The following is a 26,862-nucleotide window of genomic DNA, read 5'->3' as shown; positions in this document are numbered from 1 at the left end:
CCATAGGGCATTTACTGCCGCAGTCCCAAAATTATGGAATAGCCTACCGGAAGAGATCCATCTTATCACTACCATAGAGGCCTTTAAGAAGGCACTCAAAACGAATCTCTTCCGGCAGGCTTATCCACCGGACTCCATATAAAAAGTGCAATGATTATTCCACTTTTGACTATGATTGTTGGTTAATTGATGAACTGCTGTTTTAGAGAACTAATAGGAATTTTGGTTATTGTTTTATTGATTGTATAATTTTAATGATATAATCCTGCCTTGATCCGTGGGAGAGGCAGGAAATATAAATAAACATCATCATTATTATTATTATTATTATTATTATTGGTTCTGGGAGAGATTGTGACTTTACAACAACCAGTTTTTGAGCTGAAAATATAATAATTTTTGCAGTTCCCTGAGGGCTGAGTATTATTTCAAGGGTTCCTCCAAAGTAAAAAGATTGAGAAAACTTGTTTTATTGTTGTTGCCACTTTATTCCTGCCCCACTTCTCCCCTAGTAGCCTCCCACCCACCCCCACTGCCCAGTGATGCTGACAAAATAATCTCCAAATAATTCTTCTTTGGAGCTCTAATTTTAGCAGAATGTTCATCATTTCCCAGTAAACACAATTAAACAGAAAGAGAACAAGACATTTTTAGAAGGCAGAAAAAATGGATATCTAGGCTTGCATACTTTGCATCCAATTCCACAAGAAGAATGTGAACTAGGATCCCAAAGTCTATTTTACAGTTTGCATAAAGTTAGATAAACTTTATCTGGAGATTAAAAAAACCCAACAGGGATCTCCGAAGCTTGTAAAATATTCTATATGCAGGCGTCACACTGTCAGTGGCCTGGCAGATTGTGCTCTGCTTCAAATACATTTTTTTAAAAAATAAAGAAAAAAGGGCCAGTTATTTCTCTTACAACATAAAATCTACTTGCATAGTAGTGCATTCCAAAAAAGAATTTGTAAGTTTCCTGATGAATAAAAACAAAATCTTCTTTAAAGATACAAATGGAATCTGTTGCAGAGTGGAGAGTGGTCCAGATGGCCACACACTTTTGCATTCTACTGTTTCATCTGTTCATCCCCTTATTCTCCATTCCTCCCGTCCCCTCCCAAGATGCTAAGATTTCTGGCAACACTACACTCAGTTCTCATTAGTCTGCTTGGGGGTGCAACTGTTTTCCCTCAGGATTATGTACACATCTGCAAACTTTGCAGTTTCCTTCCACGTACTGATATCCGTGACTTGTTTCTCAGGTGTCCTATTTTGGTTGTATTATAACAGCTGTCACAACTTCACAGCTGAGGTCCAAAACACTGCAGAAATAATCCAGTTTGAGACTGCTTTAACTGCCCTGGCTCAGTGCTAGGAAATTCTGGGAATTGTAGTTTATTGTGGAACCAGAGCTCTCTGACAGAGAAGGTTAAATGTCTCACAAAACTACAGTTCCCAGGATTCCCTAGCACTGAGCCAGGGCAGTTAAAGCGGTCTCAAACTGGATTATTTCTGCAGTGTGTTTTGGACCTGAGTTCACTATATACATACAAGGGAGACCATGCAATGAAAGTGTTCCATGTGGAATTCAAGGTTCCATTCCCCCTATCCACCTTTCTTTACTTACCCCACTTCAACAATTTGTTTGCATTCTGTGTCAACTATGCACGGGTAGTTGTTATTTGCTTGTTTGTGTTTTTTCATCCTTCTACAGAAACTGAGAAGGGGGATTACACTTGTGCCCATTCCAATATATTAGAATATTTGAGTTCTCCACTGATGTCTATGGGCAGCTCACACTCATTTTGAAATAGCTGCTTGCGATGAGTTGGGAAAATCCTATTCAAAAAACAATATGGTTTATTCTACCCTCTTCATCACTCTGCCTTTCTATCCTTTCTCTTTCTGATCACTCAATTGCTATTGAGTCTTAAGAGGACTGTCCCGGTGAAACGTGTTATAAATAAACATTGTTGTTGTTGTTGTACCCTTTCTTCCCAGTTCCACGCCCAAAGATTCTGTAAAGCTTGAATGTAAATAAAACCTTCCTTCTAGGTGAATGTGGTGCTGTTTGAATTATATCTCCACAAATAAGAGAAGACTTGAAACTGCAAGAGCTTTCCAAGGAGATTACTGTCATCCTATTTTAAATTAGAGACCAGATCTTCCCCTGTGCCAATAGCATCCCCAATACATGAAAAATCTTTTTTTTAAAATGAAGAAAGTAAGTGTTCTGTTCCGATAGTACAGAAAATGTGGGAAGAAATCATTTATTAATTACTTTATTTTTCACATATTCACTCACTCTTGTTTATTAGTTACTAAAAAGGTTGGTTCTCACTGCAGTTATTAGACACTAATAACATATTTACATCTCACCCACAGCAAGACCGCAAGTCCATCAGCAAGTCTGCTATGCTGGCTCACAATGGGAAAGCAGAAAAATCACAACCCACCAGTAACCAACAATTGGCTTAACTACTTTGATGTAACAGAGGATCACTAAAAAGAAGAGAAATGGGTAGTCTAGAGTCAATGTGAATTTTCTTGTTGACTTCAATTTAAGTACTGCCAACAGATCATAAAAGCTTGCTCATGCAAACATATTGTGGTAGTAAAGCTTTGAAACAAACAGTAATTGGGCCAAAGACACACACTCCTCACAAACAGAAGCAACATTTTTCCCCAGTGGTAACATCTCCCCAGAGGATATTCACCTATTAGGACTAATGGACTCTTAAAGTTGTCAGAATATATCCTTTTTAGCACAGTCCCAACAAGCTGCAGGCTTCCTTTGTACAATATTTAAAACATGCATGCAGCTCTAGTGATCTTTTCATTGGTTATTTTCATATCAGCCATGGGCACAGGCTGCTATCACCTTGCTTTTGCAGGGAAGAGATGCAAGGCTGAGATGCAAGACATTACCCAGGATCAAAAAGTTAATCCATGACTAAACAGAATTTGATTGAATGTTTCCTAGTTCTGCTGTTCTTTCCCCTTCCCTTCTATTCCCTTCCTGTGATTCCACAAGCTGCTAGAAGTGACTATAAATCTGATTACTGCTCTTCACTGGATGCTCAACAAGAACTGAGTAAATACTTCTACTTTTTCAAACTGTCCAAACACCTAAGGGGATGGGATGCCAAGTCTTCTGTCACACATACGAGCTCAAGAGCTATTTTTCACTTCCATAGGAATTGAAAATAGTCAAAAACAGCAATGAAATGTGAACTTGACACAAACACAAAAGGCACACAGAGAATGTACCTACTGGGTCAATTTGATTTTTTAAAATGTGTTAATTATTGTAATTAATTTAAGTGCATCCAAGTGTTTGCAGCCTGCAATACATCTTCAGTCACTAGGTGTGGCAGACTACTCAAATTGGTGTTTGTGTTAGCAGTAGAAGGCATTTGAAGCTCTTTTGTGAAGAAGTATCCCACTACTATGGAATCATAGAATCATAGAGCTGGAAGAGACCTAAGGGCCATCAAGTCCAAAATAGAACGTGCTGCTGTAACTCCACTGGGAAGGAGTGGGCACAATGTTTTTAACTCCATGGAACTTCGGCTGAACAGCTCAGTGTTATCAAATTAAAGGCTCCGGTGGTTCAGAAACTTTGGTCCTCCAGATGTTCTGGACTTAATCTCCCAGAATTGCTGATTGTTGACCAAGCTGGCTGGGGCTTCTGCGAGCTGAAGTCCAAAACATTTGGAGGACCAAAGTTTGAGAATCACTTGGCTAATCCAACCCTCATGAGGCTGGCTACTTTTGCTACTATTAAGCAAAGTGTTGTAAAATCAACATTACTATTAACACACTGTAACCAAAACTTAATTTCTGCTGTAATTATCACAGTAGGTACTCCTTATTACTGAACAATTATTGTGTTTGGATGAGTAATGCCTCATCCTACATGGAGCAAACATGTTTTTGTTTCATTTCAAATATGTGATGAAGTTCCCACTTCTTCCCAAAGCAGTCCTTCTGGGAACTGAATAGACAGAAGTATTACTTTACACCCTGACAACTCTACATATCATTCCATTCTCTTTGTTTCAATGTTTTCTGAACACTTATCCTGATTATTTCAAAATACTTAGGCGTCGAATGCCAAATTTCAATAAGCCAATGTTAAGCATCCTCAAAGTGGTCCACAGTACTTTCACCATACACTATTAAACTTTCTTTAGTGCAAGAGTGTTGATGCCCTTAATAGAATTAAAAATTGTATGTCCCTTTTATAGCTACTACTGCCTGTTACAGAATTCCACACGTGCTCAGATGTGAAAGGAGTAGCAAGGGAGTTAAAAAAATAGTGAATAAAAAGCTTTTACAGTGGGCCTTTCTTATCAGGGGGGTTCTGTTCTGGGCCCTCCCCCTGCAGATGAAAAAAACGCGGGACCACAAGTCCGGTGGTTTTGAATGGCAGCATGCAGCAGCCACTCTGCCGCGGGCATGTGCTGCCATTAGTGGCAATGGGACTTCACATCTGCGGATGCTTAAATCTGTGGATGGCAAGCCCACGGTTGGGGAGGACGGCCTGTATATAGTAACCTAAGCAGAAGTCACATATGGGCATGGGCTCTGGAAAGGGCATATGCATTTGACACACCTTGGCCATCCCATCCATACCAGTATTAATGAATCTTCTGCTTAAATCAATTTTTCAAAATCAAGTGCTTCTTATTTTTCATAGTATGATAGAACTGGCTAGTATGCACACATAGCCTGATATTGATTCTGACACCTTACAAAATACAGATATCCATGTTAAACAAAAGTCAATACATTTATGCTGTATTTTTATCCAAACAGTCTGGAGTCTGGATACAGGGCTACCTGTTGGCCACCCTTCTGTGAAGATCAGCAGTGTGTCTGGAAGAGCTCCAGACAGAAAGACATGGAGTCAGATAGAATAGTTACAGGCCAAACACACTTGATACCAAAGTTATTTTGGGGTCAGCTGTCAAGTAGCACCATGATACCTTTATGAACAAAGTGCTTCACAGGAGGGAAAAACAAAAGATGTGCCTTCCTCGCTGCCTTCTCTTATAATCTATCAAGGAAGAATGGAAGGAAAGGTGTAAAGACAAGCAGATGAGATAGAGGAGATCATCCAAACTTAATTTAGAGTTCCCTTTAGCTTCTAAAGGCAAGTCTCCTCCCATATTTATCTGCCCAGGTACTTGTGTCATTTTTGGATGTCTCCCTTCAGCTTTCCCTACCGAGGAAAGTTAGGTAGATGGCTACAAAAGAAAGGATCTTCTTAGATGTGATGCCTCATTTATGGAATACCCTCTTCAAGGAGGCCTGCCTTGCACTCTGTTTTCTTTTTGGAACCATGTAATAGCACATCAATGCCTGATTTTTTATTACATTTGTATCTGTTGCATTATCTTATTTTTAGCCTGTTTGATTGCATGAGTGGAGAACCTTTCATGGTTGTTAATTCCTGTCAACTAAGCTTCAACTTACACTGATTCTATGAATGAAACCCCCCACCCCCATCCCAAGTCACCCTGTTAACAACAGTTCTGCTCAGATCTTGCAAAATGGCTTTCTTAATTGAGTCTTATCCACCTGTATCACAGTCTCTTTTCCTACTGCCATTTGTCTTGCCAAGCATCATTCTTTTTTCTAGTAAGTCACATCTTCCCATACAACAGTTTCAATTTATTCATCTTGGTTTTTAGGGAGAATTCAGCCTTGATTTCCTCCTAAATCTGTTTATTCCTCTTTTTGTTAGTCCATGGTATCCACAGAACCAGTGCCAAATTTCAAGTTAGTAGATTGTCTTCCTGTCAGCTTTCTTCACTGTCTAGCTTGCACAGCCATACATACTGGGAGGCATATAATAATAAAATAAAATAATAAAAGCTTTATTTTTATACCACCCTTCTTGTAATCAGGGCGGTGTACAGCATAATAAACAAATACACAATACAATACAATACAATATGCAATAAGAAAAAATACATTAAAATTTACATTAAAAATACATTCTGGCCAGCTCGCCATTGCCGTCAGAGGGGGGGAGACTAACTGGAGCTTATATCGGGGAATGCTAACTTGAACAGGAAGGTTTTTAGTTCCTTCCTGAACTGTGCCAGGGAGGTGGCCGAGCGGAGCTCTATGGGCAGCGTATTCCAGAGGGTCGGGGCCGAGATGGTAAACGTCCTCCTTGCTGTAGAGGCTAATCTTGCCCCTGGGACCCTCAGTAGCTGCTGCCCAGATGTTCTGAGTGTGCGGGGCGGATTGTATGGGGGAGAGGCGGTCCTCAAGGTATCCTGGGCCAAAGCCATGTAGGGCTTTATATAAAGACCATAAATAAATAAAACAAGAACATCATACACTGCAAGGGCAATGAAGTTGGTTTTCAAGAACTACCTAAGTGTATTTAAATCAAAAACCTTCACTGTATATGAAATATTCCAATAAATTGATAAGCTTCTACTATTTGTGAAGGTATTTTTTCTGCTCTTTATTACTTTGGCTTCTTTTAAGGTGTAGTATGTTTTCAATATATAAGATTATATTTAAGTGAAAAACAATTGCTGAACGGAAAGCCAGAAGACTACCTTGGCTAGAATAATGATGTGTTCAGATTTGCTCTCTGATGAAGTAACCGTTTTGTTTGTTCCTTGCAGCTGAAAATAAGAGAAGAATTCTGTCAGAGCTTTCATTCAGCCTGCCTGAAGCTACAGGGATTAAGCCCTGCTGCTACCTGCAGAAGCTGAGAATCTGACCATGTACTTATGCTGTAACTGTGTTGACCCTAAGATCACCTCAATTTGCACCTGCAATTTTTACATCGCAGATCAACCAAAAGATGACTTCCTCCCTGTCATCTCCAGAGAAATGCAGCTCCTCATGGAGACAGCTACTATCCATCACCTTTTCTTCTGTAATCAAAAGTCAAAACTCTAAAAAAGATTTTGAAGAAAAGCAATGAGAACCATTTTGAAAAATGGTTTGTAATTATCTATTTAGTTCTACCTGGGTTATTCATTTTGTTTGATTAAATTATGCCAGGCCATTAAATTACTGCTTTTATGATGATTTAGTTAATAACCAGAGGGGAATGTGACTAAACTTTTTAAGACAGTGCCAGCTTTCTGAGCATGGAAGGTGTCCCCTAATATCCAATCACAGATGTTCAGCTTTGATATCTAATGCTGCTCGCTGACTGCTCAGGTGAACGCGGCGGTCAAGAGCACCTGTCATCAGCTTCGGCTTATTCGCCAGCTGCGCCCATACCTGGCCCAGAGGGACCTTGAAACTGTGGTACATGCTCTGGTAACCTCGAGACTGGATTTCTGCAATGCACTCTACATGGGGCAACCCTTATACCAAACCCGGAAGCTACAAATGGTACAAAACATGGCAGCCAGGCTGGTCACTGGTACCTCCAGGGCCAGCCACATTACACCGGTGTTAAAAGATCTGCATTGGCTGCCGATTCGCTTCCGGGCACAATATAAGGTGTTGGTGATGACCTATAAAGCCCTAAATGGCTTGGGCCCAGGATATCTGAAGGACCGCCTCTCCCCATACATTCCGTCCCGCACACTCAGAACATCTGGGCAGCAATTACTTAGGGTTCCTGGGGCTAGGCTTGTCTCCACTACTAGGAAGACATTCTCCATCGCTGCCCCGGCCCTCTGGAATACACTGCCCATAGAGCTCCGCTCGGCCACCTCCCTGGCCCAATTTAGAAGGGATCTAAAGACCTTCCTTTTCTGTAGTGCATTCCCCGACTAAAGTCCAATGGGCCTCCTTCCTCTTCACTGGCAAGGGGATTGGCTAATTCGGGGCTTTTCTGTTCTTTTTATTGAATCTGTAATGCTGAATTTGTATGTATTGATGTTTTTATTGTACTGTTTTTTAACCTGTTGTTAACCGCCCTGATCTGTTGGAAGGGCGGTATAAAAATAAAAATTTTATTATTTATTATTATTAATGCAGCACAGCAAAGCCATCAAAACTCTCAATGTGTGCAGAATTTAGGAAGTGCAAGTTGAGTCTCCCTTCTGGATAATTCCAAAATCTGATATACTCAAAAATGATGTTTCAGTGAATACAAACTTTGTTTCACACACAAAATTATTTAAAATATGTATAAAATTTCCTTCAGGCTACATATATACAAGGCATAAATGAGTGTCATGTTTAGATTTGGGTTCCATTTCTAAAATATCTCATTACATATATGCAAACATTTCAAAATCCAAAAAGAAAATCCAAAATCCAAAACACTTCTGGTGCAAAGCATTTCAGATGGGAGAGAAAACCTGTAGATAAGAAAATGTAAGCATTCCTGGCACAAATTCATAGGCACCAAATATAAAGGGCTTGGAATCATTATTTCTTGACAACTCCCAGAATCCCCCAGCCAGGATGGTCAATTGTGATGCTAACTGAGGGATTTTGGAGTAGAAGTTGAAAAAGGTTTTCCAAGTTCTATCTATATTCAAGAAACAACATCAGTCTTATCTATGTTTAATATAACAAGAGCTTAACTTCCTATGGCTCTTACTGCAAGTCAAGACACAGTCTACTATGGGTCTGCTCACATGTGTGTTGTAGTAAAAACTGTTCAATGGAACATTTTAAGTACTACAAGTGTACATGCTTCCCACTTTACTGGTAGTGAAAAGTTACCCACAAATGCATTTTGCCAGACTATCCATAAATTTTATGATAATGAGATATGTGGATTTGCAGACTGAATCTAGGTACCTTTTACTTTCTTATGAAAAGACCTATGCTCCAAAACCTAAAATATGGAGACTCAAAAGCTTCTTCTGTAAAAAGTAATTCAGTGTATGCCAGAGATTATTGAAGGATTCTGTTCTATTAAAATAATTCTAAAACATTTTATATTGAGGGCACCCTGAGGCTTAGGATGGTATACACACACAGAAATAAGATGGCCATATAAAATTAAGCAGCCAGAAAAATGCTATTAAAAACAAAACTTTTCTGGATATACTTTTTAAAAATCTAGGGGACAGGCAGTTCCTACATCCTGCTTTCTCACTGGAGGCCAAAGCAGTTTCTGTGGCAGAGTACCTTATACCAACTAATCTGTCAGCTGCAACATCTCCTGGATAGATGGGGGGTGGACTACCAAAGTAACCCATAACTCCAAACCAATTACAATAATGAGTTGTACATTGGTCTGATTTTCAATACAGTGCACCTGCGTCGTATGCGAGTGCACCATACGTGGCTCTCAGCTTACGCTGAAACCGTGTGCCAGAAAAAGCAATGGCATATGCACCTTGGGCAGGTGCCTCACCTCGCTGCGTGCACGAACCCCATTGCTTTCAATGGGGCTCGAGCATACGCAATATTTGCCTTACGTGGGGGGCAGGGGGCGGGAATGGATCTCCGTGTAAGGGAAGGGCCGACTGTATTGTATTCAAAGACATAGCAATGTTCGTCTGGATCAATCTGCAATGAGATTTTGCAGCACCTTTGAAACTAACTGACAGAAATATGTGTGTATCACAAAATTTTGTAGACGGAGGCTGCTGTCATACTGCAGAATTAATGCAGTCTGACCGCGCTTTAACTGTCACAACTTCATCCTATGGAATAGTGGGATTTGCAGTTTGTTGTGGCACCAGAGCTCTCTGACAGAGAAGGCTAAATAACTCACAGAACAACAAATCCCAATTTTTAGCCATGGCAGCCAAAGTATTGTTAAACTGCATTAATTCTACAGTTTAGATGCGGCTTGGGTCTACTTACAATGTAGACTCTGGACCTGAACAGACAGGCCAAAATAAAGCTGCTTTGGGTCACTTTGGAAGTATGCTGTTTAAATGACACACAAATTTTATGAGGACAAAAGCTGCGCTCCAGTCTTTAGGACCGGGGCATAGCTGTGGCGCGGCTTCCAGCCTCTTAGGATGCATGCATCTTTTAAACAGCATACCTCCAAAGTGACCCAAAGTAGCTTTTTTGTGGTCTGTCTGTTTGGGCCTTTAGTCTATGGTGTTTATCACACTGAGGTTTTTGCAGCTCAGACTCCTGGTTCAGCTATGCGAATTCACATTATAACGCACTTATTGCACCTGGTTGTCCTTCTGAATCGAGAGGGAATTGAATCCAAGGCAAGTCACGTGATGCCGATTCACACAAAGCAGAGTGAGTGCAAACTATTACCACACCGGCGGGATTCAATTATTCAAATCGGCACCCTTGGGCATGCTCAGTGCGGGTCTGAACGCACTGTGACCTTTTACGTTTCTGGGGTGAAAAGGGGCGCAACTTCTTGTTCCCTGTTTCACATAATTGCGTGATTGCGTGAATATTTGCCTCGTGAATATTTCTGTGTCTTCTTCATCCCCTTTTTTATTTTCCCTTCCATTTCAGCAATTTCAACACACACACACACACACACACACACACACACACACACACACACATAGATAGATATACATATCTGTATATTCACATTCACGCACATACACACACACATATATATATATTCCCCAAAAAATGAGTTGTCCTAGAAACACACCTCCTCCTCCAACATAGTGGCCGGGTAGTGTGCCCAAGGTGGGGGAAAAGGAAATGGAAGAAAACCATAGCCCCGCACCCCAATTGAAGATGGGAAGTATGGGAAGCTCAAGGTGAAAAACAGGGTCCTGCCCAGTTTATGTTATAACGTGAAAATGTTTAACAAGCACATAACCCCCACGAAAGGTTTCAGCCTTATCCCAGCAACAACGGAGTGAACCCCCCTTGGTTGCCCTGAAAGTGAAAGGACCACCGAAAGGAAATGGGGGAAATTGCAGCGCTGCATCATGGGAAATTTGCAACCCAGGTGGTTTGTGGTGGCATACCAGAGCAGAAGCAAAATTGCATTCCACACCAGACCAATTCGGAGTGAAATCGAAGTGAGCTTGGAAGCAATTTCTGTGAATTCACTTGTTACCGATTTCACCAAAATGAGGGGTCACTTTGGAATCACTGCGGAAGTGCCATGGAAGGTGCCCCCATCAAAAGGAATCGCGTGTGATAATACATCATGTTATTGCGTGAATTTGCAGTTGGACCCGCAGACATGTCAGATCTGAGCTGCAAAAACCTCTGTGTGATAAACACCCCTGAAACTTATGCTACAAACTTCTTTCTCTCGGTTGATGTCAAAGGTGCTATGAGATCCCTCTGAATAATGTAGTTTAATATAGATAATATCTGTTGTGGACCTATCCCACTGATACTTAAAATAAGTCCATTCACTTCTTTCCACACAATTCAAAGTGCTCAGCACCTTAAAGCACTGGTGATCAAAATACAGCCCTCTAGAGGTTGTTGGACAATTCCAAGCATTCCCCCTCATTGGCTATGCTGAGGCTTTCAGTCCAACATTTAGAGGGCATTTTCCTAATCCCTGATTTAAAACCATTTAAAGCTTGAAAACCAGGTTAATTTGCACTCTGGTAGGTAAGATCTATTTAGATCTTTCAGGCATCTCCAGAAGTAATATGATAAATTTTATGTGGACTGTAAACAAATGCAAAGACTGACATTGAACAAATGTGGCAGTAACGTCATAAAAGGTTACTCTGGCAAAGGCAGAGACAATGGTACAAGGGTTTAGGCTGAAACTATAATTTATATCAGGATTCAAGAAGCAATCACTGTAATAATCCATTTGAATTGCTCAGATAAGTGTATTCAGATAGTTAATTCAGGAAATAATATATCTCTGCTTGAGTGGCAATAAAAAAAGATCTGTGCATAACCACTGTGTAGAGTTTGTCAATTCTATTGCTTTCCTACAGCTTTCTTAATGTCTAACATACTATCCAACAAGGCAAGCCTATGGGTGACTTAAGGCCAGATTACTTGTGTGAGCTGAATCCTGAAATTCAGTCAACACTACAACCACCTGATTCATTCTTCAGTCAAAGAACATGAGTTGTGCCACGACAATATTGGTAGTCATTTTTCAACAACTTATCCAAACCACATTAAATCATAGACATCTAACAACATAAAACTGAAAGATAAGATAATGTACCCAATATTTGAAGCAAAGCATTATAAGTATGTCCAGATGTCTTCTGTTTTATTTATTGTTGCTGCAAGTAATGGATTTAAAAATATATTAATCAAATAGGCTGGGCATTTTGTTTTCATTCATCTAAAAGAAATACAGACCTCTGCATGCATTATTCCTGCTTCTATAAAGTTCTGAATAATTAGGCCAGGATTTTGAAGACATATAGTACTTAAAGCCTGACCCTATATATGTATAAAGAGATGTGTCACTGAATTTAATTCTGTTTACTCCCAGATAAGTGGGACTGTAGCTGAAATCCAGCCTGAATCCAACTGTGAGTCCCCAAAGCAGACCCATTAAATTAATGGGAAGTTGCTAACTCAACAATTATGTTAAGCACCAGTGATTCAGCGGGTTCACCCTAACTGAGATTAACAATCAAGTTTAGGCTCCAGCCTCATACAAGGGATTTCTTTCTTTCTTTTTCTTTGACCTGAAATTCACAATATATTACAACCTGCTTTTAAAACTCGTCACTTGGGAATAGTGTATATTGTGACATGGAAGTTATTTAGTCACTAACATGTAGCTTCATTATTTGCTAAGCAATTATTTTTACCCTTCCTTATTATGCCCCTCTCTGAAGGGAGGAATGATCCTATGATGATGATTTTTCCCTGCTGAGATTTATGTAACATTGCCATGCACAAACAACTGAAACTGTGCTTAAGTAAACTATAGTAAACAATCTGACTGCCATTCATTTCACATACAATACATACTTATGGATTACAGTAAGCTTTTATATTTTACAGTATACATACATGCAATATAGCACATTTTGATGCAAATGTACTGAAATACATAATTTTATAAGTATTTGTGATTTGCTTCTACTCTTCTAAGCATCTACCAAACTTGTGCTCCTAAAAGCCAGATAAACTGATCTAAGGTTCTTAACCTCCCTTACTTTGCTACAGTGGTACAGTGGTCAAAATCAACGCACACACATCATTGGTCATATCCTATCGAAGGACCATCGTTTTCCATGAAGTCACAAAAAACACGCATATTTCTTCCATGGCCAAATTTAAACTACTACCTGCTGGACAACAAACTCACAGAATGAGATACAAGAGTCATTTTTTAAAAAAAAAATATATACTCCAGAATCTTTAATTGTTACATATGGATTCTTGCATGCATTCATATGAATCAAATTAAAGCAGAGCATGGGATCATTTGATTTGGATTTCCTGCATGGCAGGGGGTTGGACTGGATGGCCCTTGTGGTCTCTTCCAACTCTATGATTCTATGATCATTTGAATTACAACTCCCAAAATCCCCACTGCTCATGCTGGCTGGGGAATTTTGGAAATTGTCCCCCCCAAAGGGAACATTTCCAAGCTTTGGCATTATATTACACAGTTTGGATGGAAACACATTCTTTTCAGGGGACGTTAGCACCTCCTGTCCCCCTGGGAACTGCCAGTCTAAATCTAGTAAATTACCCTGTGCACATATGGCAAAGCACATGATTGATGTTTTGAAGGAACCTGTGTGGAGTTCCAATTACAAACTGAATCAGAATGGCACAAATATTATGGATTCTAAACCACTTCAAGAGAGATAAGTTGTATCTACACTGCACAACTCTAGCACTCTTAATACTACTATAATTGTCACAGATCTATCCTATGGGGTTCCTACAATCTGTAATTTGTGACAGGATTTAGACTGCTGTCAGAAAGCTCTAATGCTGCAGTTCAGAAAAGGGCACCTGAGAAGTCTAAGCATCTCCTTCCCAAACTACAAATCCCAAGATTCATGTGATAGAACCACTGCAGTTCAACTGGGATCAAACTGCTATAATTGTACAATGTGGACAGACTCGTCGTTGCGCTTAACCTGTTGCATCAAGAACAAGGAAGATACATGCGTTATCTTAAAAATTAACAAATGTTATTGCAAAACAGAAAGCTTTCACAGACTACCACCCACTTCATCAGATGCATGAAGTGTTACTTCAGATGGCAGATTATTAACTGCAGACTTGGTTGTGGTGAGAGTGGGGTGTTGGCTGGGGGAATGGAACCAGCAGGGTAAGAGAAAATTAAAATATAAGTAGTTCCAACAGTGATGACTACCTTAAGAACAGGAATTAACAAACAATAGATGGGTGGGGACAGACATGCTTCCATAGATAAGATGATTAATGATTGGAGTGGGGTAAATAAATAAGACTTTTGTATTTATCCCTGCTGTAAGAGATTAAAGTTAAATGTCTTGAAGCATTCTTGTTTAGCAGTTTTGCATTGTAATCTACCTTTGAATTTCTTTTGAAGGGTGGCCACTTGAAGCATAATTCTACTGTTTTTCAATGATTGCCATTTCTGGCATCTAATTTGAGTCTATTTCTTCTTTCGAGTCAAATTGACCTGTTTGCCCTATACAGAATGGAGCAGGGCATTGCTAGTGAGATGCCACAATGTTTTGTATCAGCTTTCCTACAACAGACTATTACAGCTACTCTCTTGGAAAGTTTTAGAATGGAAGGCAAAAGATGTAGCCTCTATGATGTGAAAATTGACAAATCTCAAAGGAACTCAGCTAGATGCAGCAATAACTTTACTATAGATAATCTGCAAACTGAGGTAATACTGTGACACCTGAATAAACAGGCCATGCTATGGGAGAGGCGAGGAAACATAAAAATAAAATAAAATAGGCCACAAACACTTGTGCCATAATAATATTTGTAAGTCTTTATTGTGCCAGAAGACTACTGTTTGTAATTTGAAGTACTGAATCCTGAAATCTTACACTGATAAAACAATCAATGTACAGATTGACTCTCCTTAATATGAAATTCTGAAATACTCCAAAATCCAAAACTTTTTTCATGAGTGGCTGAGATAGTAACACCTTTCCTCTCTGGTGGTTAAATATACACAATCTTTGTTTCATGAACAAAATTATTTAAAATATTATAAAGTAGCCCCTCCCAATTCGCAGAGGATTTGTTCTGGACCCACTGCAAAAATGGTGACTAACAAATATTTGAATCCCATTGAAAATAACAGCATGCGCGCCCATGACACAGGTGCAGGGCTGCGCACAGGCACATGCTGCCATTTTGCCCTTCCTGCCAAGACCAAGTCTGTGAAAAGGGAGGGACAAGTGTACTGTATATAAAATTACCATCAGGCTATGTATATGAGGTATATACAAAACATAAATGAATTTCATATTTAGAATTGGGCCCCAAATATCTCATTATGTATATGCAAATATTCCAAAAACTGAAAAAAATCTGTAATCCAAAACACTTCTGATCCTAAGCATTTTGAATAAGGGAGCCTCAACCTGTACACTGAGGCTACTCAAATAAAAAAACAGATGCATTCTTATGTTTTAAGAAAATAACATAAAATGGAGATAATAAAGCAAGTGCAAACATTATATATGAAAATGCATTCTCAGTAATTACTTATTTTAGTAATACATGATTTCAAAGCACAAGTAAGCAAAGGACATCCTTTTTCTACACAAATAGCAGGCAAGAGGGAGAGAACCTTTTTTTCTCCAAGCTGTTTTCCCAATAAAAAATGTCCCCCCACCCCAAAGGCACTACAGTTTTGGGGAGGATAGTTTTCTCATGGTTGAAAATGTCTCCAAAGTACACACCTGGTACTAAGCACACTAAAAGACACATATTACAAGCCAGGATGGACAATATGTGATTGCTGAACTGCAACTCCAACTGAAGCCACAAGACCTAATGGTGAGAAATGCTTCAAGTTCCAGTCCCAGATCAGGAGTGTTGCACTTTGTTTACTGCTAGGGTTGCCATAAGTCAGGACCTCCAAATTGGGACAAATGTAGGACAAATGTAGGGCAACATTTTCAAATGTAGGACACATTTTTTTAAAAATGGAGGACATGCGAAAAAATTGAGTTTTTTTTTTTTAAATCTTAATATAAATGCATGTTTTTTAGGCATGATCAAAATGGAGGACATTTTGGCATTATTCCTAGACAGATGGCAGAAATGGACTTGCCTCGGGTTCAACTGTACTTCTCAGAAGTGTGTACTTGGGCAAGGGACTGTGGTTTTTCTTCACTGTGCATGAGTTTGTAAAAATCACAGCAAGTTACATTGGCCGTGCCTCAGAGGCTTATTGATATCACTATCACCACCATCATCATCATCATCACTATAATTGTCCAGGAAAGGCAGACTTGTTAGCATTCAAATCGCCATAAATACACAGAAAATGCACTTGCATATATTTAATAATAAAAAATAATAAAAAAACAAGGCAGGGGTGTATATATTTAATAATAAAAATTAATGTAATAAAATAAAAAACAAGCAATAATAAAAATTAATGTAATAAAATAAAAAACAAGCAATAATAAAAATTAATGAAATAAAATAAAACAAGCAATAATAAAAATTAATAAAATAAAATAAAACAAGCAATAATAAAAATTAATGAAATAAAATAAAACAAGCAATAATAAAAATTAATAAAATAAAAAAATAAAAAGTAATAATAAAAATTAATAAAATAAAATAAGTATTTTATATTTTTACAAATAATTTAAAAACCCCAAAAAACCAAGGCAGACCTAATGGCCACTGACTCAGCTTTCCTCCAACTCCTCCTCCTCCTCTGCCCCAATTCTGCCCTTCAAGGCACCCTTCCTCCTCCTCCTTCTCCTCCTCCTCAAGGCTATGGAATCCTGGGAACTGTAGCTCTGTGGATCATTGAGCCTCCTTTTGTCAAGAGAGCTCTGGTGCCACAAGAAACTACAATTCCCAGAATCCTATAGCACTGAGCCATGGATGTTTAAGGGGGGGGGGGGTCAAACTATTTCTGCAGCCTTTTGCTACCCCAAAGCCCTTCCTATTTACAAGCAAGGCAAAATCTCTTCCTTCCAAGCATTGAAAACCAACCCAAGTGGAGGGCTGATTGCTTCTTTCTCATTGGTCAGCTTCGGGATAAATTTGCATATTACAAGTAAAGGTGTTTAGGGCCTCAAAAACGATCCTGTGATAAAGAATTACAAGAATACTGACGCGGTATACATTTAAAAGATGAGGCATTTAGACTCCCAGTGAAACAGGAACGATTTATGGCCTTTTTTCCCCTCACTGTAACCTGGAAAGTAATGCCTTTTGCAAGACATATATACCAAGTGGGCTGGCAATAGCTCTGAGTGGCAGGTCTCCTGAAGACCTGCTCTCTAGGCTGAGCCAGGCAGGGAGGCAGGGAGAGTGGGAAACAGCCATGGGGAGGGGTGGAGCTGCCTCCAGGGCCTCGCTGGGGGGGGGGGGAGTCCCGTGGGCGGGGCCAAACCGGGGCAGGACCATGTGGCCCTGCCCCAAACTGGGAAAGTCCCGCCCCCAGGCGGGATATGGCAGCCCTATTTACTGCTGTTGTAAGAGGTTAGGGAAAGTGGGCGAGGGGGAGGGGGAGGGACTGCCTTCACTGTTCAGGGTGGTTAGAGAGCTAACCCAACTGCCTCCCACCCTGAACCCTTTACTTCAACCAACTAAAGCCTGCTGTGATGCTTTCAATGACTTCTTTGCAGACAAAATCTCTCGGATAAGGGCTGATCTCGACGCCAGCATTATAACAAAAACAATAAGAGAGTTGTCCAGAGACTCCATGGACCATGTTAGACTGGATCACTTTGAGTTTGTAAGGACTGATAAAGTGGACAAGCTCCTTGAAAGTGTAAGGAAGACGACATGCGCTCTCGATCCTTGCCCATCTTGGTTGACCGCCCAGGGAGGGAATGCTATGATTGCACTATTGCAGTCCATAATTAATGCATCCTTCAGGGAGGGCAAATTTCCATCTCAGTTAAAATTGGTAGTGGTCAAACCACTTCTAAAAAAACCCTCCCTAGATCCCCAGGAGAGAAATAACTACAGACCGGTCTCCTTATTACCATTCTTGGGCGAGGTGATCGAGAGAGCTGTGGCCTTCCAACTCCAGGCTGTCTTGGATGAAACCAATTATCTGGACCCATTTCAAACTGGCTTCAGGGTGGGATATGGAGTGGAGACAGCCATGGTCACCTTAATTGATGATCTCCGTCTGGGCACAGACAGGGAAAGTGTAACCCCATTGGTGCTCTTGGACATCTCAGCGGCTTTCAATACCATCGACCATGGTATCCTTCTGGAATGCCTGAGAGAGTTGGGCATAGGGGGCACTGCACTCCAGTGGCTCCGATCCTACCTCTCAGGCAGGTCCCAGATGGTGAGGCTGGGAGACAGTTGCTCTTCTAGGAAAGAGCTGACATCTGGCGTCCCTCAAGGTGCCATTCTGTCCCCCATGCTATTTAACATTTACATGAAACCGTTGGGGAAGATCATCCGGAGTCAAGGGGCACGGGCTTATCAGTACACTGATGACATCCAAATATGTTTCTTCATGTCTCCGACTGCTACAGTGACTAAGGATGGCATCTCCCCTCTGAACTCCTGCCTTGAGTCAGTAATGGGCTGGATGAGGAAAAACAAACTCAGGTTGAATCCAGAGAAAACGGAGTACTTGTCATAGGTTCCTTAGGTCTGGGGAAGGAAATTTGTCCTCCCCTCCTAGACGGGGTTACACTTCCCCTGAAGGATGAAGTTCGCAGTTTGGGAGTACTTCTGGATCCGTCTCTACATTTGCCATCTCAAGTGGATGCGACAGCCAAAAGTGCTTGGTACCAACTTCGGTTGATAAGCCAACTGCAACCCTACCTCAGCCGAAAGGACCTTGAAGCTGTAGTACATAATAATAATAATAATAATAGGATTTATTTATATGCCACCCAATTACTGGTAATCCGGGCAGCTTAGAACAGAAGGGATAACAGACGGTTCCCTGCCCTCAGGCTTACAATCTAAAAAGACATGAGACAAAAGGAGAAGGGAATGGGGAGGGGGGAGGGGATCAGGTCCAGCAGCTCCCCTCCCCCTCCGAGGCCTGGACCAAGGCAGATGGACTGGAGGGAGGGCTCTTCTTCTTCAGGCTAACCCTGATGGAGCTGGTCCAGCCTATTCTGTCCCTCACAGGCCGAAGGATGACAGTTATGGAGGGAGGAGCCTCTTTCTTCAGGCTAGATTACATGCTCTGGTAATCTCTCATCTTGATTTCTGTAATGTGCTCTACCCTTGTATCAAGTTCGGAAGCTTCAACTAGTGCAAAATGCCACAGCCAGGTTGGTCACTAACTCTTCTAGATTTGACCATATAACACCTATTTTAAAAGAGCTACACTGGTTCCCAATTAGCTTCCGGGCACAGTACAAGGTGTTGGTTATTACCTTTAAAGCCCTACATGGCTTTGGCCCGGGTTACTTATGGGAACGCATCTCCCCATACAATCCGCCCCGCACTCTTAGACTAAGTGGGAAGAACCTATTAGATGTGCCATCATCCAAACATGTTTCCACTTCTCAAAAAGCTTTCAGTATAGCTGCTCCTAGACTGGAATGGACTCCCAGAGGAGACTCGCCTTGTTACAACCTTGGAGATTTTCAAGAAGACAGTAAAGGCAGAGCTCTTCCGCCACGCATATCTTCCTAACCTTTTATGAAGACCATTGGTATGGACCGAGAGCACCTGACCCCGTGATTGATTGATGATTGATGTTTTATGTTTTTAGCTGTGGTTTTAATTGTAATTAATGTTATAATATTACAAGTGATCCCGCCTCAATCCATTGGGAGAGGCGGGAAGATACAAATAAAAACTAGTATTATTATTATTACTTTGAGTCTTATCTGTTCATCCTCAAACTTCATAGTCTGTCTGAAGAAACTTGTTTCAGTCCAATTATGGCAGAGTGATACCATTTTAAATGCAATGGCTCCATCCCACAGAATCCTGGTGTTCAGAATTCTCTGTTACAAAACCCTCTGTAATTGAGGGGAGTGGATTAAATACCTCTAGCAGAAAAGTCTAAGATACCTCACCAAACTACAGATCCCAGGATTTTGACAACCATGCCAATTAAAGTGGTATTATCTTGTTATAACTGAGAAAAGAAATGCAGATCAGGAGTAGTTGTTGTGTATCTTCAAGTTGTTTCTGACTTATGGCATGGGGTTTTCTCGGCAAGTTTTCTCACAGGGGGTTTGCCATTACCATCTTCTCAGGATGAAAGTGTGGCTTGCTCAGGGCCACTCAGTGGGTCTCTATGGCCAAGCCAGGGTTCAAATCCTGGTCTCCAGAGTCACAGTCCAATGTTTGAACCACTACACCATGCTGGCTCTCATAAATCTGAAGACTAGGGTTTAAATCCCTGCTCGGTGATGGAAACTTACTGGGTGACATTGGGCAATCACACATTCTCAGCTTTTCTGATACCTTACAGTTGCTATAAGTCAGAAGCGACTTGAAGGCACACAACAACAACAAATGGATATACCCACATAAAACATTCATTACACAATAATTTTTGATAACTCAGAAATGACTGCATTTCTTTGTTGCAAGGGTGTTAGACCCTGAAATAACAACCCTAGAAGAATCTCAGTACTTATACCTGAAATTTACTAAAGTACTCATTAAGGCTTGCCCAGCACTGCAGAGTGTTTCCTCAGAACATCAAGAATTCATATTCTCTATCTTTCATCACCAAAACACAAAGAGAATATCAAAGCATTTTTAATAGCCACATCATTTAAAGATATCATCAGTCTCAGCTATTTGCTATAATGGAAATTCCTTATAACTGATTTTGCTAATGAAAAATGGCTTATTCAATGCCATAAAGGAAAAGGAGGGTCCTAAAGAATAAACAGGCAAACAAATGAAAACAGATTAAGTGAGCAAGGACAAACTATTCATCTTGTGAACCAGCAAGATGTTGTCAAGGGTGGCCCAGAGTGCAAAGAAGTAGTAATCATCCATTTCACCACACCAGGCTGACAAGATTAGTCCACTACTCCAGTGCCAACCATCAATAATTAAGGAATCAATCTACCTGCTACTGCTCAACCTTCATTCATTCCAACAGGGTGGGGGGCTTGTAAGCTTCACTGGAATGAACAGAAGTTGAGCAGCAGTTTGTGGTAGACTTAATCCTGTGCACAGTAAGGCACCTACCAATCTACTGGAATGCCAAGGGTTCTACAACCATAAGTGGATGCAGGGTTTTTAACTCTCTAATCAGAATAAACTGTCAGTTTCACCGCAGGGGTTGCTTGCATTGACAGTTGCCAGTTACAACGAACCATTCTTTTCATGGAAGAAGAGGAACCCCAACTATTTCACTGAAATCACCTTCCTTGCTCACATTAATTTTGTACGTACAGCAGATACGATTGTTTGTTTTTAATGTGAAGTCGAAGGCTTTCGTGGCTGGCATCTATGTTTTTTTGTCGTTTTTTTGGGCTATCTGGCCATATTCTAGAAGATTTTCTTCCTGATGTTTCACCAGCATCTGTGGCTGGCATGTTTGTTTTTACTTTTCAAATCAAGCATGCTGTGTTTCAAAGTACAAAGTCAATTGTTTAATTTGAGCTGGGCTTATTCCTAGGTATTCACCTATGGGATAAAAATACTCATATTCTGGAAATGCTACATTTGCATACAATGCATACATTGGTGGACTTCTCACTACAAGCACAGAGTTCCCTGAAGGCAGATGAACAGGGGAAAGAGCCCAGGCAAAGAAGCAGTTATATCCAAACAGGGGATTTTGTGCTAGTGTAATTGCTTGCAGGACCCCAGGGAGCAAGCAGATGCTATAGTAAACATTATTCAAGGACCCTGTAGACTTTTATATTACCCAATACAGCTCCAGTACATCAGACAGGAAAACAGAAGTAGCAGTTTCAACTTGGAAGTACTTGTACAATGTTGAAGTCACACAGGCAATACCTAAGGACTGGAACAACCGTACTCTCATGCAGACATCCGCTGGCAAATTAAAAAGGGAGGGGGAGAACCAGTCTTTTTCAATGTTTTGGTGCAGGGGATGGGTGAGTAACTTCAGGACTATAATGAGGATTTTCTTTTAATTCCTATACAGTTATCCCTCCGTTTTCATGGACTTGAAGTCTGTGTTCCTCCCCTCTGTTTGCAGGCAGCAAACAGAGGGGAACAAAATGGGGTGCACACTGCCATTCAAGCCAATGGGGCTTGAATTTTGGCAATTTTTCATTTTCATGCACTGGGGGGGGGGTGTTCCAGAACGAATCCCCGGCAAAAACGGAGGGGTGACTGTACTTACCAAGTACCCACTACAGAACTCCAAGCACCAACCCTACATTTAGAACAACATTTAAAACTACAGTTGGCCCTTCTTATACACGGATTTTTTATACACGGATTCAAGCATACACAGTTTGAAAATGTTCCAAAAAAGTATAAATTTACCTTGATTTTCCATTTTTTATTAGGGACACCATTTTGCTATGTCATTATATCTAATGAGACTTGAGCATACACTGATTTTGTTATACACGGGGGATCTTGGAACCAAACCCCAGCGTATAACAAGGGTCCACTGTATTTTTATTATGTGCAAAATATATAAAATCTCTCACTCAACAAGTTATAAAAATGTGACAAACTTGTGTACTACCAAAAAAACCCAGTTTACCCATCATTTCTCTATAACCATTCTTCACTTTATCTTACCTACATAGTGTAACTATTTGAACTGTTTGTCAAAGAATTTTTTTTAAAGACAGAGAGATAATCCAACAGTAGGATACCAATGAACTACAGAAGAGAAGAAAGTGTAATGGATCAATTATGAAGTTACTGTAGTTGCTCTTTTCACTCAGTCAATCGCTCTAAGCAATTTTCCCCCAAAGAAGAATCTAGAGTGTCAACTTCAGAGTCCTTCAAACTCCTGGAGTTTTTCTGTCACATAAAAATAAAATCACCCAACAGGCAAATAAACAAAATCAATGAGAATAAATTCAATTCTTTCCCACCTTTTCATTTCTAAGGACTCTAATTAATCCACCAGGAGAGTATGGAACTGACATGAACTGCACTCTGTTTTACTTCCACTGGAGGAAAGGGTGCTTTGTATCTCATTGAACAACATCTTCCTGTTGCTCTTGTAAGAACAAAAGTGCTGAGAAGGAAAGTTACATGCTTACCGCTCAGCCTAAATAACAAGAAATAAAGTAGGGCAGAAACACTACACTAGGCTGATAGAGGGTAAACATGGTAAGGATGAATTCACAAGACACACCAAGTGTGAAATTTATGTATCCATCTATCTATATCCCAAAATAACTTTCTAGGGAAAACACATAGCGAACAAATTCTTATTAATTTGGAACAAATCATTAACATTAAACCTACCTACACTTATAATAATAAAATAATAAATAAAAATTTTATTTGTATACCGCCCTTCTTAAAATCAGGGCGGTGAACAACAACTATACAACACTACAACAAGAAACCATACAAAATCAGTTAAAAACAGTTCAATAAAAATAATAAAATTTCATGCCAGCGAAACAATGCTGAGGAAGGGGGGGGGGAGGGAAGGAAGTATTCTGATCAGGGGTAGGCCTGTTCGAATAAGTAGGTTTTTAGCCCCTTCCTAAATTGGGCTAGGGAGATGGCTGAGCGGAGCTCAAAGGGCAGCGAGTTCCAGAGGTTGGGGGCCGAGATGGAGAAGGCCCTCCTAGAGGTGGAATTATATTTCCCCTCTGGAACTCTTAACAATAGCTGCACTGATGATCTGAGTGTGCGGGGCGGATTGTACGGAGAGAGGCGGTCCTCCAGATACCCTGGGCCCAAGCCATTTAGGGCTTTATAGGTGATAACCAACACCTTGTATTGCGCCCGGAAGCGAATAGGCAGCCAATGTAGGTCTTTAAGGACTGGTGTTATATGACTGGCCCTGGCAGTGCCAGTGACCAGACGGGCTGCCATATTCTGCACGAGTTGCAGCTTCTGGGTATGGTACAAGGGTTGCCCCATGTAGAGCGTGTTGCAGAAATCCAAACGAGAGGTTACCAGGGCATGTACAACAGTTTCAAGGTCCCTCCGGTCAAGGTAGGGACGCAGCTGGCGTATCAGCCGAAGCTGATAACATGTGCTCCTGACCGTTGCGTCCACCTGAGATGTGAGGTGGAGCGACGAATCCAAGAGCACCCCCAAGCTGCGTACAGAGTCCTTCACGGAAAGTGTGATTCCGTTCAGGACAGGTGGAACCACCGCCAACCCTGGACCGGGAGAACCTATCACGAGTACTTCCGTCTTCTCTGGATTCAGGCTGAGTCTGTTGTCCCTCATCCATCCCATTACCGACTCCAGACAGGCCACGAGAGGAGAGACGCCAACCCCGGTCACTGCATCAGTCGGAGACATAGAGAAGACTATTTGGGTGTCATCAGCGTACTGATAACACCGCGCCCCATGTCTCCGGATGATCTCTCCCAGCGGTTTCATGTAAATGTTGAAAAGCATGGGAGACAGAATGGCTCCTTGAGGGACACCAGATGTAAGGGCCCTCTTATCGGAGCACACGTCTCCCAGCTGCACCATCTGGAACCTCCCGGAGAGGTAGGAACGGAACCACTGGAGCGCAGTGCCCCCGATCCCCACCTCCGCCAGGCGCTCCAGAAGGATACCATGGTCTATGGTATCGAAAGCCGCTGAGATGTCCAAGAGCACTTACAGGGACACGCTACCCCTGTCCATGCCCAGACGGAGATCATCGACCAAGGCGACCATAGCAGTCTCAACCCCGTAACCTGCCCGAAAGCCGGTTTGAAATGGGTCTAGATACTCCGTTTCATCCAAGATCGATTGAAGTTGGATTGCAACCGCCCGCTCGATCACCTTCCCCAAAAATGGCAATAGCGAGATTGGCCGATAATTATTATGCAACAGGGGGTCGAGGGAGGGCTTTTTTAGTAAAGGTTTTACTATGGCCAATTTCAAATTTGTTGGAAATTGCCCATCCCTGAATGATGTATTAATAATCCGGTGTAACAACGAGGTTACAACCGGGCCCCCCTGTGCCGCTAGCCAAGAGGGACAGGGATCGAGAGAGCATGTTGTCTTCCTAACACTTCCAAGGATCTTGTCCACATCCTCGGTACTGACAGACTCAAACTGATCCAGAATAACCAAATTCACGGAAGCCCTGGATGCCTCTACTCTAGGTTCTGCTCTAAGGCTGGCTTCAAGACCTTCGCTTATCCGAGAGATTTTATCCGCGAAGAAGTTGTTAAAATGGTCACAGCAGGCCTTAGAAAGTTCAAGGATCTGGTTCGGGGCAGGAGGGAGCTGAATTAGCTCCCTCACTACCCTGAACAACTCTGCCGGACGCGACTCCGCGGACGCGACACGTGCATCATAGAACGAATTCTTAGCTGCACGTATCGCCTCTCCGTAGTCCTCCAAAAGGTGGTCTAGGAGAGTCTTGTCAGATAAGCACTGGTGTTTCCGCCAGCGATGCTCTAGCCATCGCAGAACCCGCTTCCGAGCCCGGAGGTCTTCTGTATACCAGGGCTTTCGTTTGGAAGCAGGCCTGAGAGGGCGCTTGGGAGCGATACTGTGTATAGCCTTAGAAAGACCGGTATCCCAGATACCGGTCAAGGCATCAACAGAGTCGCCGTCATTTCCATCCATAAGCTTCAAATGAACAGAAACTACACATGGTACACCCTTCCTGCAGCTAAGAGCATGTGTGGCTTTATGGCAATCTGAAGCATTGCCTTATACTCCAGTTCAAATTCAAAGAGGCATTGGTTGTAGGGCATTATGAATAGACAGCAGCCTGTTGTGCCAAAGGAACTGCACTTACACTTGTGTAACCTTGTCCTCTTGGCTGAACTCAGATCTGCTGACAAAATGACTCTGCTGGCTGAGATAAGTTAGCAAAAGAGCAAAAAAAGTGGGGTGGAAAAAGAGAGGAGCCAAGTTATGCCAGATTCAAACTCTCCCCTCCCCCATTTCAGGAACACAGTCATTGTTATCACCACAAAATTAGGCCAGGGTAGTCCTATGTCATTCCCAACACTCTACGGCTGAGATGGTGTTGGGATTCAACATGGCTTCAACTAGCCTAGGATAGCTCAGCTAGACCTCAACCATGTTGGTGAGTTAGTACTGAGATCAAGCTGGGCTTCTAGTAATGCCAACAACTCAGTTCTAAACTAACTCATGTGCCTTCCTATAAGCATGCAGGAGCACTGTATTATTTGAAGCTCTTAGCACACTTTTCACTGTGAAAGGAGGGAGGAATGGACTATTGTATTTTATTTAGTATGCAACTCATTTTAAAGTTGATTGAATGCTAGATTTAAGGAAAAGAACAAAGCTTAAATTCCTTCTCCTCAACATGGAACTATGTCATTTGTAGGGAGTTTTATTTCTTTGAAGGGAGGACACCAAGAAGGAAGCACTAAAACACACAATTCCTCCACCTCCAACCTGAAGTAGTACAACTTAAGAAGAGATATATTTGAGTCTGAGTATAGAGTTCTATGGGGTACTTATAGCATAAGGCTAAGGCAATGTTGCCAGAACAGTATGGTGTAGTCTATGAATTTCACAGGGATTTTTTAGGCATGGAATACACAGAGGTGGTTTTGCCAGTTCCTCCCTCTGAAATGTATCATACAACACTTGATATTCATTAGCTGTCTCCCATCCAAGTATTAACCAGGGCTGACCCTACTAAGGTGTTGTGCACACTTGCCATAAAGGCTGGCCTGGGGACGGAGTCGGGCCATAGTGTCCACATGACACAGCATGAAAAGAACACTTTAAAGCCACGCTGCTGTGGCTATCATGCCCTATTCTCCCTTGGAAAGGCCAGATCAGGGCTCCGGT

General features: G+C 41.4%; 1 protein-coding gene across 5 annotated transcripts in view; it reads right to left on the bottom strand.

The window, feature by feature from the left end:
• SFMBT1 (Scm like with four mbt domains 1) overlaps positions 1-26,862 on the bottom strand; it is a 119,387-nt gene that overhangs the window by 85,769 nt on the left and 6,756 nt on the right. The window contains exon 2 of one of the 5 annotated variants that reach the window (XM_089523962.1): positions 6,585-6,653. The exons of the other annotated variants lie outside the window; for them this stretch is intronic. The gene's annotated coding sequence lies outside the window, so the exon portion shown is untranslated. The remainder of the gene's footprint in view (positions 1-6,584; positions 6,654-26,862) is intronic. 5 annotated transcript variants of the gene reach the window in all.

This window comes from Sceloporus occidentalis, unplaced genomic scaffold (assembly GCF_023333645.1).
Source record: "Sceloporus occidentalis isolate IW3139 unplaced genomic scaffold, rSceOcc1.0.p SCAF_1, whole genome shotgun sequence".
Lineage (NCBI taxonomy): Eukaryota > Metazoa > Chordata > Lepidosauria > Squamata > Phrynosomatidae > Sceloporus > Sceloporus occidentalis.
This window is presented reverse-complemented; position numbering and strand designations above follow the sequence as displayed.